The sequence below is a fragment of the Chiloscyllium plagiosum genome, unplaced genomic scaffold (assembly GCF_037043375.1).
Source record: "Chiloscyllium plagiosum isolate Xiang-an unplaced genomic scaffold, Cpla_swu_hap1 HiC_scaffold_45, whole genome shotgun sequence".
NCBI lineage: Eukaryota > Metazoa > Chordata > Chondrichthyes > Orectolobiformes > Hemiscylliidae > Chiloscyllium > Chiloscyllium plagiosum.
The window spans coordinates 96,907,973-96,913,514 of record NW_028270183.1 but is presented as its reverse complement, the minus strand read 5'-3'; positions in this window follow the sequence as shown (position 1 = coordinate 96,913,514).

The following is a 5,542-nucleotide window of genomic DNA, read 5'->3' as shown; positions in this document are numbered from 1 at the left end:
CTGTACCCCTCTCTCTGCCCCCCTCTCTCTGTTCCCCTTTCTCTCTGGCCCCCTCTCTGTCACCCTCTCTTTGCCCCCTTCTCTGCCCCCCCTCTCTGTCCCCCTCTCTCTCTGTCCCCCTCTCTCTCTCTGTCCCCACTCTCTCCATCCCCCCCTCTGTCCCCCTCTCTCTCTGTCCCCCTCTCCCTCTCTGTCCCCCACTCTCTCCACCCCCCCCACTCTCTGTCCCCCTCTCTCCCCCCACTCTGTACCCCTCTCTGTCCCCCTCTCTATGTCCCCCTCTCTCTGTCCCCTCTATCTCCCCCTCTCTCTGTCCTCCTCTCTCTGTCCCCTATCTCTCTCCCCTGCTCTCTGTCCCCTCTATCTTCCCCTCTCTCTGTCCCCCTCTCTCTGTCCCCTATCTCTCTCCCCCGCTCTCTGTCCCCTCTATCTCCCCCTCTCTCTGTCCTCCTCTCTCTATCCCCTATCTCTCTCCCCCGGTCTCTGACCCCCTCTCTGTTACCCTCTCTCTGCCCCCTTCTCTCTGCCCCTCTCTGTCCCCCTTTTTCTCTGTCCCCCACTCTCTCCATCCCCACACTCTCTGTCCCCCTCTCTCTGACCCCCTCTCTCCCACCCACTCTGTACCCTCTCTGTCCCCCACTCTCTGTCCCCCTCTCTCTGTCCCCTCTATCTTCCCCTCTCTCTGTCCCCCTCTCTGTGTCCCCCTCTCTCTCTCCCCTCTCTCTCTGTCCCCCTCTCTCTGTCCCCTCTCTCTCTCCCCTGCTCTCTGACCCCCTCTATGTTGCCCTCTCTCTCTGCATCCTCTCTCTCTGTACCTCCCTCTCTCTGTCCCCTCTCTCTCCCGCCCGCTGTCTGACCCCCTCTCTGTTGCCATCTCTCTGCCCCCACTCTCTCTGCCACCCGACCCCTCTCTCGTCCCCCTCTCTCTCTCTCTGTCCCCCTCTCTCTGTCTCCCTCTCTCTGCCCCCCTCTCTGTCACCATCTCTCTATCCCCCCTTCTCTCTGTTCGTCCTTTCTCTGTTCCCCCTCTCTCTGTCCCCCTCTCTCTCTGTCCCCCTCTCTCTGTTGCCTCTTTCTGTCCCCTCTCTCTCTGTCCCTCCCTGTGACCCCCTCTCTCTCTGCCCCTCTCTCTGTCCCCCACTCTCTCTGTCCCCCCCTGACCCCCTCTCTCTCTCTGCCCCTCTCTCTCTGTCCCCCTCTCTCTCTGCCCCTCTTTCTCTGACCCCCTCTGTCTCTGACCCCCTCTCTCTCTGCCCCCCTCTCTCTGCCCCTCTCTTTCTGTCCCCCTCTCTCTCTGTACCCACTCTCTGTCCCCCTCTCTCTCTGTACCCTCTCTCTCTGTCCCCCTCTCTCTTTGTCCCGCTCTCTCTGTTCCACCCCTCTCTGTCGCCCTCTCTCTGACCCCCCTCTCTCTGTCCCACTCTCTCTCTCTGTCCCTCTCTCTCTACACCTCTCTCTCTCTGTCCCCTCTCTCTCTATCCCCTCTCTCTGTCTCCCGCTCTCTCTGTCTCCCCTCTCTCTGTCTCCCCTCTCTCTGTCTCCCTCGCTCTCTGTCTCCACCACTCTGTCCCCCTCTCTCTGTCACCCTCTTTCTGCCCCCTCTCTCTCTGTCCCCCTCACTCTCTGTCCTCCTCTCTCTGTCCCCCTCTCTCTGTTCCCCTCTCTCTGACCCCCTCTCTCTCCCAACCGCCTCTCTCTCTCCCCCGCTCTCTGCCCCCTCTCTCTGTCGCCCTCTTTCTGTCCCCCTCTTTCTGACCCCATCTCTCTCCCACCTGCCTCTCCCTCTGCCCCGCTCTCTGTCCCCTCTCTGTCGCCCTCTCTCTGTCCCCCTCTGTCTCCTACCCGCCTCTCTCTATCCCCCCTCTTTTTCACACTCTCTCTCTGTACCCCTCTCTCTGTTCCCTCTCTCTCTGTCCTTCTCTCTCTGCCATCCGCCTCTCTCTGACCCCCTCTCTCTCCCACCCGCATCTCTCTCTGTCCCCCTCTTTCTCTCCGCCTCTCTCTCTGTACCCCTCTCTCTGCCCCCCTCTCTCTGTTCCCCTTTCTCTCTGGCCCCCTCTCTGTCACCCTCTCTTTGCCCCCTTCTCTGCCCCCCCTCTCTGTCCCCCTCTCTCTCTGTCCCCCTCTCTCTCTCTGTCCCCACTCTCTCCATCCCCCCCTCTGTCCCCCTCTCTCTCTGTCCCCCTCTCCCTCTCTGTCCCCCACTCTCTCCACCCCCCCACTCTCTGTCCCCCTCTCTCCCCCCACTCTGTACCCCTCTCTGTCCCCCTCTCTATGTCCCCCTCTCTCTGTCCCCTCTATCTCCCCCTCTCTCTGTCCTCCTCTCTCTGTCCCCTATCTCTCTCCCCTGCTCTCTGTCCCCTCTATCTTCCCCTCTCTCTGTCCCCCTCTCTCTGTCCCCTATCTCTCTCCCCCGCTCTCTGTCCCCTCTATCTCCCCCTCTCTCTGTCCTCCTCTCTCTATCCCCTATCTCTCTCCCCCGGTCTCTGACCCCCTCTCTGTTACCCTCTCTCTGCCCCCTTCTCTCTGCCCCTCTCTGTCCCCCTTTTTCTCTGTCCCCCACTCTCTCCATCCCCACACTCTCTGTCCCCCTCTCTCTGACCCCCTCTCTCCCACCCACTCTGTACCCTCTCTGTCCCCCACTCTCTGTCCCCCTCTCTCTGTCCCCTCTATCTTCCCCTCTCTCTGTCCCCCTCTCTGTGTCCCCTCTCTCTCTCCCCCCCCGCTGTCTGACCCCCACTCTGTCGCCCTCTCTCTGCCCCCACTCTCTATCCCCCTCTCTCTGTCCCCCACTCTCTCTGTCCCCCAGTCTCTCCATCCCCACACTCTCTGTCCCCCTCTCTCTGACCTCCTCTCTCCCCCCCCACTCTGTACCCTCTCTGTCCCCCACTCTCTGCCCCCTCTCTCTGTCCCCTCTATCTCCCCCTCTCTCTCTGTCCCCCTCTCTCTGTCCCCTCTCTCTCTCCCCCCCCGCTGTCTGACCCCACTCTGTCGCCCTCTCTCTGTCCCCTCTCTCTGTACCCCTCTCTCTGTCCCCCACTCTCTCCATCCCCCCACTCTCTGTCCCCCTCTCTCTGACCCCCTCTCTCTCTCCCACTCTGTACCCCTCTCTCTGTCCCCTTCTCTCTGTCACCATCTCTCTGTCACCATCTCTCTGTCCCCCCTTCTCTCTGTCCCCTCTCTCTCTCTCTCTCCCCCACTCTCTCTGTCCCCCTCTCTCTGTCCCGTCGATCTCTCCCCCGCTCTCTGCCCCCCTCTGTCGCCCTCTCCCTGCTCCCTCTCTCTCTGCCCCCTCTCTCTCTGTCCCCCCTCTCTCTCTGTCCCCCACTCTCTCCATCCCCCACTCTCTGTCCCCCTCTCTCTGACCCCCTCTCTCCCCCCACTCTGTACCCCACTCCCTGTGCCCCTCTCTCTGTCGCACTCTCTATCTCCCCCCTTTTCTGTCCCCCCTCTCTCTGTCCCCCTCTCTCTGTCCCCCCTCTCTCTGACCCCTCTCTCATTATGTCCTCCCCTATTTCTCTCTCTCCCTCCCTCACCTTATCTCTCCCTTCCCTCTCTCTCTCCCTCTGTCTCTCCCTGCTCCTTCGCTCTCTCTCCATCTTCTCTCACTCTCGATCCCCCTCCCTCGGTGTCTCTCTCTCTCTGCCCCCTCTCTCTCTCTGTCCCCCCTCTCTCTCTGTCCCCCACTCTCTCCATCCCCCACTCTCTGTCCCCCTCTCTCTGACCCCCTCTCTCCCCCCACTCTGTACCCCACTCCCTGTGCCCCTCTCTCTGTCGCACTCTCTATCTCCCCCCTTTTCTGTCCCCCCTCTCTCTGTCCCCCTCTCTCTGTCCCCCCTCTCTCTGACCCCTCTCTCATTATGTCCTCCCCTATTTCTCTCTCTCCCTCCCTCACCTTATCTCTCCCTTCCCTCTCTCTCTCCCTCTGTCTCTCCCTGCTCCTTCGCTCTCTCTCCATCTTCTCTCACTCTCGATCCCCCTCCCTCGGTGTCTCTCTCTCTCCCCACCTCCCTCCGTTTCTCTCTGACTCAATCTCTCTCCCTCCTGTCCTGCCCTTCCTCTCTCTCTGACACACTCTGTCTCCCTGGTCCTTCCCTCTCCCTCTAACCTAGAGACTGCGTGTTTGTGGTGAGGCTGCGTGTGGGGGGTGGGGGTGAGATGATTGAGAGATGTGGGAAGTGGGGAAATTGGGGTAGAGACGGAATTGCGGGAGGGAGACAGAGATGGCAGGAGAGAGAGAGTGAGGGTGAGAGGGAGAGAGAAGAATGGAGGCAGGTGGAGAAACTCATGTTGGGGTGTGAGAGAGAGAGGGGGAGAGTGAGGCATAAAGAATAGTGGAGGCAGGTGGAGAAACCGGGGTTGGGGGGGGGTGTGAGGGGGACCAGAGAGAGTGAAAGGGAGAGGAGGTGAGAGAGACACAGTGTGCAGAACGAGAGAGAGAGGGAGAGAATTGAGGAGGAAGAGTCGGGGAGAGGAAATGGTGAGGCCAGGTTGGAGTGGGGGGCGGGGGACAGAGGGAGTTAAACCCAGCTCCTGAGCTCAGGGCCCGGTGCCCTCCCCTTCCCTGAGGACCAGGACTTGGGGCTGAGTCTGTCTCTCTCCAGCTCAGCTTCTCCAACACAAAGACACACAACAACATCGGTCACTCTGCTGCTCGGCACGCTTTAATGAACATTTTTATTGTTTACAAATGGAAGTGATGGATACAGTCAGTGGGATGGTGCCTTTTCTCACTGGCCCCTGAGTTGTGAGAAACATTGAAATGTTTCCCTGTAACCCCCCTGTGGGATAAGGATGGACAACCCAGCGCTACCCTCAGTCTGTTACCATAGCGACAGGCTGCCCCATCGCTGAAACACTGAACTGAAATGAGAAAATCCCGGATGGATTGATTAATGAGGGAATTTGATGGATGGATGTATATGGGTGAAGGAATATTTCAGCACATTCTTCAGCTGCTGCCTGAATTTAGTCTGGGTCACGGCATAAATCGCGGTGTTTGTGCAGCAACTGAGGAGCTGCAGCATGAAGCCCAATTCCCGCACAAAGGGATAGAGAAACACAGAGTCATACCCAATCCACCACATCCGTCTCCATAAAGAATACAGCATTAACATTGACCATAACAGGATGACATTGGCCGAGATCACACACAGTAAAATGATGGATTTTTTTCGGTTTCTCATTTCTGTGTCGGACTGAGCGTCTCCATTGGCGTGAGCGCGGAGTTTCCTGCGGGCTCTGCTGGTCACTAAAATGTGTCTGACGGTGAGAACATTGAGCAGCAGAATCAGGAGAAATGGGACACACGGGGTTAGAATGTGGTGGAGGAGCTCGATTGTGACCCAGACACTGGAGGATACAACAGCCTCTGTTACATCACAAAACCAGGGGCGGTTCCGCAGCCGATACCGAGCCGTGAGCATAAAATACCAGAAAATGTCCTTTAAACAGCTCAGCACAGTCACTGCTCCCAGAACCACAGCCGCCGTTTTCTCACTGCAATATTTACTTTTCAGCTTCTGGCAACAAATGGCCACAA